This window comes from Coregonus lavaretus, assembly GCF_964263955.1.
Source record: "Coregonus lavaretus genome assembly, chromosome: 27".
NCBI lineage: Eukaryota > Metazoa > Chordata > Actinopteri > Salmoniformes > Salmonidae > Coregonus > Coregonus lavaretus.
The window spans coordinates 8,912,511-8,926,982 of NC_140014.1; the positions used below are offsets into that span (position 1 = coordinate 8,912,511).

The window sequence follows — 14,472 nt, forward strand, 5'->3', positions numbered from 1 at the left end:
AGAGCAGAGGAGAGAGAGTTAGCTTTAGCAGTGCGGAGAGCCTCCGTGACACAGAGAAGAGCAGTCTCAGTTGAATGACCAGTCTTGAAACCTGACTGGTTTGGATCAAGAAGGTCATTCTGAGAGAGATAGAAAGAGAGTTGGCTAAAGACGGCACGCTCAAGAGATTTGGAGAGAAAAGAAAGAAGGGATACTGGTCTGTAGTTGTTGACATCAGAGGGATCGAGTGTTGGTTGTTTGAGAAGGGGTGCAACTCTCGCTCTCTTGAAGACGGAAGGGACATTGCCAGCGGTCAAGGATGAGTTGATGAGCGAGGTGAGGTAAGGGAGAAGGTCACCGAAGATAGTCTGGAGAAGAGAGGAGGGGATAGGGTCAAGCGGGCAGGTTGTTGGGCGGCCGGCCGTCACAAGTCGCAAGATTTTATCTAGAGAGAGAGGGGAGAAAGAAGTCAAAGCATAGGGTAGGGCAGTGTGAGCAGGACCAGCAGTGTCATTTGACTTAACAAACGAGGATCGGATGTCGTCAACCTTCTTTTCAAAATGGTTGACAAAGTCATCCACAGAGAGGGAGGAGAGGGGGAGGGGGAGGAGGAGGATTCAGCAGGGAGGAGAAGGTGGCAAAGAGCTTCCTAGGGTTAGAGGCAGATGCTTGGAATTTAGAGTGGTAGAAAGTGGCTTTAGCAGCAGAAACATATGAAGAAAATGTAGAGAGGAGGGAGTGAAAAGATGCCAGGTCCGCAGGGAGTCTAGTTTTCCTCCATTTCCACTCGGCTGCCCGGAGCCCTGTTCTGTGAGCTCGCAATGAGTCATCAAGCCACTGAGCAGGAGGGGAGGGCCGAGCTGGCCGGGAGGATAGGGGACATAGAGAGTCAAAGGATGCAGAAAGGGAGGAGAGGAGGGTTGAGGAGGCAGAATCAGGAGATTGGAGGGAGAAGGATTGAGCAGAGGGAAGAGATGATAGGATGGAAGAGGAGAGAGTAGCGGGAGAGAGAGAGCGAAGGTTGCGACGGCGCATTACCATCTGAGTAGGGGCAGAGTGAGTAGTGTTGGAGGAGAGCGAGAGAGAAAAGGATACAAAGTATATTTGTATACAAAGATATGTTTGCAAATGAATTAAAAAAAACATTGAAATATCACATTTAAATAAGTATTCAGACGATTTACTCAGTAATTTGTTGAAGCACCTTTGGCAGCAATTACAGCCTTGAGTCTTGGGTATGACGCTACAAGTTTGGCACTGTATTTGGGGAGTTTCTCCCATTCTTCTCTGCAGATCCTCTCGATCATCTCAATCTCTGTCAGGTTGGATGGGGAGCGTCGCAGCACAGCTTTTTTCAGGTCTCTCCAGAGATGTTCGATCGGGTTCAAGTCCGGGCTCTGGCTGGGTCACTCAAGGACATTCAGAGACTTGTCCCGAAGTCACTCCTGCATTGTCTTGGCTGTGTGCTTAGGGTTTTTTTCCTGTTTGAAGGTGAACCTTTGCCCCATTCTGAGGTTCTGAGCGCTCTGGAGCAGGTTTTCATCAAGGATCTCTCTGTCCTTTCCTCCGTTCATCTTTCCCTCGATCCTGACTAGTCTCCCAGTCCCTGCCGCTGAAATACATCCCCACAGCATGATGCTGCCACCACCATACTTCACTGTAGGGATGGTGCCAGGTTTCCTCCAGATGTGACGCTTGCCATTCAGGCCAAAAAGTTCAATCTTGGTTTCATCAGACAAGAGAATATTGTTTCTCATGGTCTGAGAGTCCTTTAGGTGCCTTTTGGCAATCTCCAAGTGAACTGTATTTTCCTTTGACTGAGGAGTGGCTTCCGTCTGGCCTGATTGGTGGAGTGCTGCAGAGATAGTTGTCCTTCTGGAAGGTTCTCCCATCTCCACAGAGGAACTCTGGAGCTCTGTCAGAGTGACTATCAGGTTCTTGGTCACCTCCCTGACCAAGGCCCTTCTCCCCCGATTGCTCAGTTTGGTCGGGTGGCCAGCTCTAGGAAGAGTCTTGGAGGCCACTGTGTTCTTGGGGACCTTCAATGCTGCAGAAATGTTTTGGTACCCTTCCCCAGATCTGTGCCTCGACACAATCCTGTCTCAGAGCTCTACGGACAATTCCTTCAACCTCATGGCTTGGTTATTGCTCTGACATGCACTGTCAACCTTATATAGACAGTTGTGTGCCTTTCCAAATCATGTCCAATCAATTGAATTTACCACAGGTGGACTCCAATCAAGTTGTAGAAACATCTCAAGGATGATCAATGGAAACAGGATGTATCTGAGCTCAATTTTGAGTCTCATAGCAAAGGGTCTGAATACTTATGTAAATAAGGTATTGCTGTTTTCGCGTTCTCATTGTGGGCTATTGTGTGTAGATTGATGAGGGAAAAAATAATTTAATCCATTTTAGAATAAGGCTGTAACGTAACAAAAAAAGTGAAGGGGTCTGAATACTTTTGATTCAATTTGAGAGAGCGAGAGAGAGACAGAGAGAGAGAGAGAGCGAGAGAGAGAGAGGAAAAAGGAGCCTGATTCCCCAGATGTTCTCATCAGGCGAGACAGAGGGCTCTTTCTGGCTCCTCATCCCAGGGTGTTAGGGACTCCATCTGTGGAGGAATGAGATCAGTGGCTGACTTACTGGTGGAGGAAGTGCCTCTGTGTTGCCCTGAGGGCCTCCGACAGACAAGCAGCACACTGGCTCACCACACAGGGATCGCGCTCTCTCTACAGTTCTACTCTAACCTGCAGCACATCAGTTGTACTGTGTGTGTGTGTGTGTCTGAGAGAGAGAGAGAGCGAGAGAGAGAGAGAGAGAGAGAGAGAGAGTGTGTGTATGTGTGTATGTCACTCTGTGTGTGTGTATGTATGTCAATGTACGTGTGTGTGTACACGGCTCGATTACACAGCCCTTAGACCCATTCCATCTCTCCATCCAGCTATCAGACTATTCTCATCTCCCTCTCGTTCACTCAATCCCAGCTTTAACCACACAGAAGGAAAATAAATCTACTAGTGGACATTTCTGTAAACACTGGATTTCACAGGTGTAACAAAAGGTGTTTCATTTCAACTAAAGACACCCTCAAAAGGTGCTTGTGGTTATAGGTCGAAATTGGCAAGCTACCGCAAGACAAAGAAAGTAATGTGTGTGTGTGTTTTGGTACACAGCACTATGACAGACAGTGTAATAACAGGTCTAAATCGGCTAAAATATGCCCTTCTGTGAATAATCAACAGCCAAATCAATTTGTTCAACAAGCGAAGGAAGGAGAGGAGAGAGGAGGACTGGAGAAGAGAGTTGGTCTGTGTTGGAGGGGTGGTGACGGAGTCAATTTCTCAACAGTCCTGTGTGTGGAGTAGAACACAAGGCAGGGAACAAAGACAGAGTGATAGAGCCAGAGCCTTATTGGAGGGAAAGGAAGGGAAGGCTTGCCTGTAGCCAGAGGTGGCCTGTCGTGCCCTGTTCAATAAAGCGGCCATTTTATGACTTCACCTCTGGCCAGTTTGTTTTTAATACTCTCTCTCTCTCCACTCTCTAAAGCTCCATAACGGCTGCCACTCTCCCTCTCTCTGTCCGTCTCTCTCTCTTTCTCTCTCTCTCTCTGTATCCGGCTATCTGAACAAGCTAATCCCTCAGATTAGCTTGTTCTTACTCTTCCTTTCATATCCCTCTGTCTTTTTAAATTCATTTCATCATGTCAAATAAAGTACATAAAACCTCCCTTGATGATAATTCCTTGGGAAATTGAAAGACGGTTGCGAGGACGAGAGAAAGAAATAACAACAAATGTCAAATTACCTGGATGGCCCAAAGTAATCAATTAGAAGGTGATGCTGGTTAGCCCAAACGCTATTAATGGCTTATGATGTTGAGTATTACAGGGGAGGGTAATTGTTATTGTGCTCGGATTGGATCTACCAAGGACAATCAGAGGAGAGGAAAGCAATGCCTCGATGGTGCCTTGGACAGGCAGAGAGAGGGAGGAAGGAAGAGGGAGGGGGACAGGGAGGGAGAGAGGGGGAGAGAGGGCGGGAGGGAGAGCGGGAGAGGGAGGAAGAGAGGAGGGAGAGGGGGGGGAGAGTGAGAGCGAGAGAGAGAGAGAGAGAGAGAGAGAGAGAGAGAGAGAGAGAGAGAGAGAGAGAGAGAGAGAGAGAGAGAGAGAGAGAGAGAGAGAGAGAGAGAGAGAGAGAGAGAGAGGGAGGACGGGAGCTAGGCCCAACCAGGCTTTATAATAGGCTCTTTCTTTTGCTATTATCCTGCAGGCTATGGCACAGGCCAAGGCAACACAAAATAATAATGACAAAAGGATGGAGAGGGAAAAGAAAGATAGAGAGAGGAGGAAGGGAAGAAAATAGAAACAAGTGTCAGGGAGGGTTTGAGTGGCAGGAGGAAGACTGTGCAGACTTTGGGCGCACTGACCCACTGACATTTAAAGAGTGACCGATAGCTTTTGACTGGCCCCCTTGAAAAGTTCAAATGCGGATTGATATCTGCAGAGGAAATGCTACAGAGTGTTGTGGATTAACTGGCTTTCACATCTTTTCGCTTCCCTCTCCCTCTCTTTTCCTCTGACGAGATGTGTGCACCATCCACACCATCACCAATCAGACAGCCCAGATAGGCCTATTCATTCCATACTCAGACTAGGCCTGTATAAGAACCGCAATCATCAAACCATCCAGTTAATCATCATCATCTACAGACACCATATTGCCTTCCATATTGCAAAATTGCCTACAACACCCCCCCAACACCCCCCAGTCAACATGTTCAATGGAAGCTGGAAGGTATTTTTTGACAGTCCATTCAGTTTTTAGTGAATCGTGTGTAAAGCCGATCCATGTCGAAAGTATCTGTCTGACTTTTGGGAAGAGACAGTAGAGCGCGGTGAACCCCCACAGGTGTGTGTGTACACTGTGCGTGTGTATGTGTGTGTTCAGCCTGACCTGGCCCTAAGGGAGAGGAGAGGGATCGATGCTCTGAGGTTCAGGCAGACACTGAGAAAGCTAATTAAAGTTCACAAACAGCACAGCAGGTCCTTCCTGCTTCCTGTGTGTGTGTGTTTGGTTTTACTATCCTTGTGGGGACCAGAAGTTCTGTGGAGACCAGAAGTCCTCACAAGGATAGTAAAACAAGGAAAATTCGGACAAGTGGGGATATTTCGCTGGGGGTTAGGTTTAGGGTTAGGGTTAGGGTTAGGGTTAGGGGTTAGTGAAAATAGAATTTTGAAAGGGAATCAATTATTTGGTCCCCACAAGGATAGTAAAACAAATATGTGTTAATGTGTCTGTGTCTGTCTGTAAACACACCCTTGCAGGACCATCTCCTCTCTCTCTCTCTCTCTCTCTCTCTCTCTCTCTCTCTCTCTCTCTCTCAATTTTTTTTCAATTTAAGGGCTTTATCTCTCTCTCTCTCTCTCTCTCTCTCTCTCACCTTGACTGGCCTTTTTTGACTGACCGTTTCATTCAAGCCGTGACCGATTGTCTCTCTTTGACTGACTGTTTCTCTCAAACTGTGACTGACTGTCTGCCTTTGACGGACCGTTTCCTTCTGATCGTGACTCTCTCTCATGACCATCTCTATGACCGTGACTGACAATCACTCTTTGACCATGACCATTTCCCTAATTTGCTATGAAATAGAAATAGAATCTGTAGGAATGGGCCCCTTCTATAGATGATATTTCTATGGGTTCACCTACAGCACTGAAAGGCCAGCTACAGCACAATACCCTTCCAATGACTTTTTGCAAAACCAAACAGTTTTCCTGTCACGGTTTCGGCCGAGGCTGCCTCTCTCCCTTGTTCGGGCAGGCTTCGGCGTTCGTTGTCTCCGGAATACTAGCTGCCACCGTTGTATGTTTCATGTTCGTTTGCTTTTGTCTGATTGTTGTCACACCTGTTTTCATTTAGTGTCATTAGTGTCCTATTTAGTTCTCGTTGTGTTTGTCAGGTGTTGTGTGTTATTGATTTTTGTCTGTCGTGTGTAGGGCTGATGTTCGCTATTTCGCTCGGTTGAGCTTCCCTCCACTGCGTGGAGTGTTTACGCACCTGTGTAGTGCGCATTTGTTTTGTTCGCCTTCGTGCGTTATTTCGCCTACGGGCAAGTGTTCTCGTACTTTCCTTGTTGGAGAGTTACTAAAGTATGTTGGACTATACTTTGGTGTCCTGCGTTTGATTCCACCACTACACCCACCTACAGCACGCGTGACAGAATAACACACCTTAAAATGGAATCAGCAGGAGCCGCAGCAGCCCAGACGACGCTGGAGGACCAGGTTCGGGAACAACGGGACCAGATCCTGCAGATGGGGACCGCACTGCAGGAGGTGATCACCACCATTCGAGGCTGGGGAACGCCTCCACCGCCACCCTCCCTGCCAGCACCATCGGCCAGTCCGCCCATTCCAGCACCGGAACCCCGAGGAGTCCGACTCTCGCTCCCGAGGTCCTACGATGGAACCGCGGCCGGGTGTCAGGGATTCCTTCTCCAGGTGGAGCTGTACCTGGCCACCGTGCACCCGGCGCCCTCGGGACATGAGAGCGTGTCCGCCCTGATCTCCTGCCTTTCCGGGAAGGCATTGGAATGGGCCAACGCGGAGTGGAGGAAGATCGACGCGGACACCATCACGTACGACGAGTTCTCCCGCCGCTTCAGGGCGGTGTTTGACCATCCCCCGGAGGGGAAAGCGGCGGGGGAGCGTCTGGTCTTCCTCCGGCAGGGGAGGAGGAGTGCGCAAGAGTTCGCCCTCGAATTCCGTACTCTAGCGGCAGATGCAGGGTGGAATGATCGGGCTCTCGTCGATCACTACAGGTGTAGTCTACGAGAGGACGTCCGTCGGGAGCTGGCTTGTAGGGACACCAGCCTCTCGTTCGACCAGTTGGTCGACATGTCCATCAGGCTGGATAACCTACTAGGTACCCGCGGACGTTCCGAGGGGGGTCCGTCCATTTCACCCTCCAGCGCCTCCGAGCCGTGTCCCATGGAGCTCGGGGGTGCTGGCGCTAGAGAGAGGAGGGGTCGGCTTACTAGGGGGTCCATCCCCTGCACCAACTGTGGTCGGGGAGGACACACCGCGGCTAGGTGCTGGGGATGGCCTCCTAGGGGAGAGGACGACAGGTCCCGCACTGGGGATTCCTTCCAGGTGAGTAGGCGCCCCACTCACCCAGAGCTCTCTATTGCACATTTCTGTTTGCCTGTGAGTTTTCCACAGGTAGCACCTCATTCCCAGCATAAGGCGCTGGTAGATTCAGGCGCGGCTGGGAATTTTATTGATAAGAAATTTTGTTTAGCTTTAGGGATTCCCCTTCTTCCTGTTGATGTCCCTTTCCCCGTTCATGCCCTAGATAGCCGTCCGTTGGGTGCGGGCTTGATCAGGGAGGTCACTGCGCCACTTAGGATGTGTGCGCAGGGGGGTCATCAGGAGATGATTCAGTTATTTCTGATTGACTCTCCTGCGTATCCGGTGGTGCTGGGCATGCCCTGGTTGAGTACCCATAACCCATCTATTTCGTGGCAGGAGAGGGCTCTGATGGAGTGGTCTGCCCAGTGTGTGGGTAGATGTTTAGGCGTTTCCGTAGGGGCTACCTCGGTGGAGAGTCCAAACCAGGTGCCCGCATTGCACGTTCCCCCTGAGTATGGGGATTTGGCTATTGCGTTTAGTAAGTCGAGGGCAACGCAGTTGCCGCCCCATAGGCAGGGAGATTGTGCGATAGACCTCCAGGCAGGAGCTGCGCTCCCACGGAGCCATGTGTATCCTCTGTCTCAGGAGGAGAAGAAAGCTATGGAGACTTACATAGACTAATCTCTGAGACAAGGATGCATACGGCCTTCCACTTCCCCTGCATCCTCGAGTTTCTTTTTTGTGAAGAAGAAGGATGGTGGTTTGCGCCCATGCATCGATTACCGTGGTCTCAATCAGATCACGGTGAAGTACAGTTATCCACTCCCGCTGATTGCGACCATGACTGAGTCCTTGCATGGGGCGCGTTTCTTCACTAAATTAGATCTCAGGAGCGCGTACAACTTGGTGCGCATCAGGGAGGGCGATGAATGGAAGACAGCCTTTAGTACCACCTCGGGCCATTACGAGTATCTTGTCATGCCATACGGGTTGATGAACGCTCCGTCAGTTTTCCAATCATTCGTGGATGAGATCTTCAGGGACATGCAGGGGCAGGGGGTCGTGGTGTACATAGATGACATTCTCGTGTACTCGCCTACCCGTGTCGAGCATGTGGCCCTGGTGCGCAGAGTGTTGCGGAGGCTGGTGGAGCACGACCTGTATGTTAAGGCAGAGAAGTGTCTGTTTTTCCAGGAGTCGGTCTCCTTTTTGGGGTATCAGTTGTCTGCGTCAGGGGTGAAGATGGAGGTAGACCGGGTGTCAGCCGTGCGTAATTGGCAAACACCAACCACTGTGAAGGAGGTGCAGCAGTTTTTGGGGTTTGCGAATTACTACTGGAGGTTTATCCGGGGTTTTGGACAGGTGGCAGCTCCCATCACGTCTCTCTTGAAGGGGGGCCCGGTGCATCTGCAGTGGTCTGCCGAGGCGGACAGGGCATTTGGGAGGCTGAAGGACCTGTTTACCTCGGCTCCAGTGCTGGCGCATCCGGATCCCTCTTTACCATTTCAGGTAGAGGTGGACGCGTCTGAGGCCGGTATAGGAGCCGTGCTTTCACAAAGATCAGGCGCGCCACCTAAACTCCGCCCCTGTGCTTTTTATTCCAAGAAGCTCAGTCCGGCGGAGCGAAACTATGACGTAGGGGACAGGGAGCTGTTAGCCGTGGTACAGGCCCTAAAGGTGTGGAGGCACTGGCTTGAGGGGGCTCAACACCCTTTCCTCATTTTGACGGACCACCGTAACCTGGAGTACATCCGGGCAGCGAGGAGGCTAAACCCTCGGCAGGCTAGATGGAATATGTTTTTGACCCGGTTTACGTTTAAGATCACGTACATCCCTGGGTCCCAGAACGGTAAGGCAGATGCGCTGTCTCGGCGGTATTACACGGAGGAGAGGTCCGTGGAGCCCACTCCCATACTGCCGGAGTCGTGTCTGGTGGCACCGGTAGTGTGGGAGGTCGATGCTGAGCTCGAGCGGGCGTTACGCACCGACCCTAGTCCACCACAGTGCCCGGAGGGTCGGAAGTACGTTCCGCTCGAGGTTCGGGATCGATTGATCTATTGGGCTCACACGTCACCCTCCTCTGGACATCCGGGTATCGGCCGGACAGTGCACTGTCTTAGTGCCAAGTACTGGTGGCCCACGTTGGCAAGGGATGTGAGGGTTTATGTTTCCTCCTGCTCGGTGTGCGCCCAGTGTAAGGCGCCTAGACATCTGCCTAGGGGTAAGTTACTACCCCTGCCCGTGCCACAACGACCATGGTCCCACCTCTCGGTGGATTTCATTACTGACCTTCCTCCTTCACAGGGGAATACCGCTATACTGGTCGTTGTGGACCGGTTTTCTAAGGCCTGTCGTTTGCTCCCCATGCCGGGCCTTCCTACCGCCCTGCAAACTGCCGAAGCCCTATTCACCCATGTGTTCCGGCACTACGGGGTACCCGAGGATATTGTGTCTGATCGAGGTCCCCAATTTACCTCCAGAGTCTGGAGGGCCTTTATGGAGCGGTTGGGGGTCTCGGTGAGCCTCACCTCGGGTTACCACCCGGAGAGTAATGGGCAGGTGGAACGTGTAAACCAGGATGTGGGCAGGTTTCTTAGAACATACTGCCAGGACCGGCCGGAGGAGTGGGCAAGGTACGTTCCCTGGGCCGAAATGGCCCAGAATTCCCTACGCCATTCCTCCACTAACCTAACCCCTTTCCAATGTGTGTTAGGTTACCAGCCGGTTCTGGCACCCTGGCAGCAGAGCCAGATCGAGGCTCCTGCGGTGGATGAGTGGGCGAGGTGCTCGGAGGAGACATGGAACGCTGCACACGTCCACCTGCAGCGGGCCCTCCGACGTCATAAGGCGAGCGCCGATCTCCACCGCAGTGAGGGACCGGTGTACGCACCTGGTGATCGAGTCTGGCTCTCTACCAGGAACCTGCCCCTCCGCCTGCCCTGTCGGAAACTGGGTCGGCGGTTTGTAGGGCCATTTAAAGTCCTGGGAAGGTTGAACGAGGTGTGTTATAAATTACAGCTACCTGTTGAATATAAAAGTATTAACCCCTCGTTCCATGTGTCCCTTCTCAGGCCGGTGGTAGCTGGCCCACTCCAAGAAAGTGAGATCAGGGAGACTCCTCCGCCCCCATTGGACATCGAGGGGGCACCGGCGTACTCCGTGAGGTCCATCTTGGATTCGAGACGTCGGATGGGGGGTCTCCAGTATCTAGTGGAGTGGGAGGGGTACGGTCCGGAGGAGCGGTGCTGGGTGCCGAGGAGAGACATTTTGGACCCGTCTCTCCTGACGGAATTCCATCGTGGGCACCCGACGCACCCTGCTCCGCGTCCTCCGGGTCGTCCCCGAGGCCGGAGTCGGCGCACGTCTGGAGCCGCGCGTCAAGGGGGGGGTACTGTCACGGTTTCGGCCAAGGCTGCCTCTCTCCCTTGTTCGGGCAGGCTTCGGCGTTCGTTGTCTCCGGAATACTAGCTGCCACCGTTGTATGTTTCATGTTCGTTTGCTTTTGTCTGATTGTTGTCACACCTGTTTTCATTTAGTGTCATTAGTGTCCTATTTAGTTCTCGTTGTGTTTGTCAGGTGTTGTGTGTTATTGATTTTTGTCTGTCGTGTGTAGGGCTGATGTTCGCTATTTCGCTCGGTTGAGCTTCCCTCCACTGCGTGGAGTGTTTACGCACCTGTGTAGTGCGCATTTGTTTTGTTCGCCTTCGTGCGTTATTTCGCCTACGGGCAAGTGTTCTCGTACTTTCCTTGTTGGAGAGTTACTAAAGTCTGTTGGACTATACTTCGGTGTCCTGCGTTTGATTCCACCACTACACCCACCTACAGCACGCGTGACATTTCCACATTGATTCAACGTCATCACATTGAATTTCCCCCCACAAAATGACTTGGAAACAACATTGATTGTGTGTGTTTGTGTGTGTGTAAAAAAAAGTGTCTTCGTGTGAGTTCATATGTGAATGCCTTTTCATTCATACATCCTTGGATATAACACATAAGGTGTGTTCGTACGCAGGCATGCATATTGATGTGTGATCACCTACAGAGTGATGGACCATATGGAATACGTGCCTTAGCATGTGTGTATGTGTGTGTGTGTGGGTGTGTCTGTGCGTGGGTGGGTGAATGGGTGGATGAGTGCATGTGCGTGTGTGAAACCATCCGAAAATGTGGTTTTATTCTTTGTCAGGCTGTGAGACTGTGTGAATGTATTAGACAAAGACGTGTCTCTGTAATACACTGCTAGAGTAAGACCTGCACTAGCCATACACACAAAGGCACCTACCTACACACTTTTAGAGTGTCTACAAGGAGAAAGACTGTTTCCGCAACTTTCATTTTACTCCACATCCCTTATTCGACCTAGGCATAATGCATCTTCAATTGAGAAACTCTCTCTTCAGGTAAGTAAGTTCATAGTCAAATCACAGCAGCCCCGGCAATCAGGAGGAAAAGTAGTGCCTCTCCTAATAAAAATAGATTAGCCTTCCCATATGGAAAAGATATACAGTTGAAGTCGGAAGTTTACATACACCTTAGCCAAATACATTTAAACTACGTTTTTCACAATTCCTGACATTTAATCCTAGTAAAATCCATACGTAAAAATGTATGCGCACATGACTGTAAGTCGCTTTGGATAAAAGCGTCTGCTAAATGGCATATTATTTATTATTATTATTAAAAAATGCCCTGTCTTAGGTCAGTTAGGATCACCACTTTATTTTAAGAATGTGAAATGTCAGAATAATATATTTATTTCAGCTTTAATTTCTTTCATCACATTCCCAGTGGGTCAGAAGTTTACATACACTCAATTAGTATTCGGTAGCATTGCCTTTAAATTGTTTAACTTGGGTCAAACGTTTCGGGTAGCCTTCCACAAGCTTCCCACAATAAGTGAATATTTTGGCCCATTCCTCCTGACAGAGCTGGTGTAACTGAGTCAGGTTTGTAGGGCTCCTTGCTCGCACACGCTTTTTCAGTTCTGCCCACAAATCTTCTATAGGATTGAGGTCAGGGCTTTGTGATGGCCACTCCAATATCTTGACTTTGTTGTCCTTAAGCCATTTTGCCACAACTTTGGAAGTATGCTTGGGGTATTGTCCATTTGGAAGACCCATTTGCGACCAAGCTTTAACATCCTGACTGATGTCTTGAGATGTTGCTTCAATATATCCACATAATTTTCCTTCCTCATGATGCCATCTATTTTGTGAAGTGCACCAGTCCCTCCTGCAGCAAAGCACCCCCACAGCACTTCCGGTAGACAAGATGGCATATTGAATACACAGCGGTGCAAATCACCTCAAGATAAAAACATAATATTCAATATCAATAAGTTAGACTAAATATTAGCACTTCATATATTCGCGGGTAATAACATTCAATCTGGATAATAACACAAAACAAATCATAAGGCTAGAGAAATGTATCGACAAATATTACAACAACAAGCAACACTCAAACATGATGAATTTATAACTGATTCTTTACGACATAACATCGGTACAGCAAATCCCCTTATTGTATGGGACACTTTTAAATGTGCCTTTAGAGGCCATGCAATTCAGTACTCATCTCGAAAACAAAAACAATTTAGGTCAAAAGAGTCCATACTAACAAAGGAAATAGAAGGTCTAACAGAACAGATAGATAGCAATAAAAACTGTAACATAGAGGCTCAGAATAAATTAGAGGAAAAACAAAAACAAATGGAGAAACTTATTCAAGAAAGATCAAGTGTAATATTTATAGAAATAAAACAAACTGGATGGAATATGGGGAAAAATACACCAAATTATTTTTTAATCTTCAACATAGAAATGCTACCAAAAATAATTTACTGAAAATGGTTACAAATGATGGAGTCACCCATGATTCACCAAATTATATTTTGAAGGAGGAAGCAAAGTACTTTAAGCATATGTTTTTCGTTTCAGTCGCCTCCATCTCCTCTAACTGAAGCTAATTGTAGAGATGTATTTTCTATTGATAATGTAAAATTAGCAACCATACAGAAAGACTCATGTGAAGGTGAAATTAAAGACTTTAAGTCCGGGAAAACTCCAGGGTTGGATGGCATACCAGTCGAGGTATACCAAACCTTTTTTGATATTGTCACGGCCGTTGAATGGAGTAGACCAAGGCGCAGCGTGATGAACGAACATATTTATTATCTTTAGTGATAACAAAACAAAACAACAAACGATACGTGCAGTCCTACGGTTAAACACAACCAACGAGGAACAAACCAAACGGAACAAGATCCCACAAACACTATGGGAAAAACAGACTGTTTAAATATGGTTCCCAATCAGAGACAACCAGCAACAGCTGACACTCGTTGCCTCTGATTGGGAACCACTCTGGCCAACATAGAAATACAAAACTAGATAGTGAACATAGAACAAAACACATAGAAACTACACACCCTGGCTCAACATATAGAGTCCTCAGAGCCAGGGTGTGACAGTACCCCCCCCCAAAGGCGCGGACTGCGACCGCGCCTCCACATGAACCAAACAGGGGAGGGCTGGGTGGGCATTCCTCCTCGGAGGCGGTTCCGGCTCCGGGCTTGCCCACCACCCTCCAATAATACCCCCGTAGCGCCCCTGGTCCGGTCTGGCCCCGCTAGCTGGAGCTGGACTGGACATCGTAGGAGCGGATTGCTTAAGCTCCGGTGTGGAGCAGCTGACCGGTACCTGACCAGGCCCCGGTGACCCAGGCACGGGTTGTGCCGGACTGACGACGCGCACCCCTGGCTTGGTGCGTGGAGCAGGAACGGACCGGACCGGGCTGACGATGCGCACCCCTGGCTTGGTGGGTGGAGCAGGAACGGACCGGACCGGGCTGACGATGCGCACCCCTGGCTTGGTGCGTGGAGCAGCAACGGGCCGGACCGGGCTGACGATGCGCACCCCTGGCTTGGTGCGTGGAGCAGGAACGGACCGGGCTGACGATGCGCACCCCTGGCTTGGTGCGTGGAGCAGGAACGGGCCGGACCGGGCTGACGATGCGCAACCCTAGCTTGGTGCGTGGAGCAGGAACGGGCCGTACCGGGCTGACGACTCGCACCCCTGGCTTGGTGCGAGTGGCAGGAACAGGCCGGGCCGGGCTGGCGACGCGCACCGTAGGCTTGGTGCGAGTGGCAGGAACAGGCCGGGCCGGGCTGGCGACGCGCACCGTAGGCTTGGTACGAGTGGCAGGAACAGGCCGGGCTGGGCTGGCGACGCGCACCGTAGGCTGGGTGCGAGGAGCAGGAACAGGCCGGGCCGGGCTGGCGACGCGCACTGTAGGCTTGGTGCGAGGGGCAGGAACAGGCCGGGCCGGGCTGTGGAGACGGATAGGAGGCCTGGAGT

At 50.3% G+C, this 14,472-nt stretch overlaps 1 pseudogene across 1 annotated transcript in view; it reads right to left on the bottom strand.

The window, feature by feature from the left end:
* LOC311102593 (parkin coregulated gene protein-like) overlaps positions 1 to 14,472 on the bottom strand; it is a 186,832-nt pseudogene that overhangs the window by 38,654 nt on the left and 133,706 nt on the right. The gene's annotated exons all lie outside the window — the stretch shown is intronic.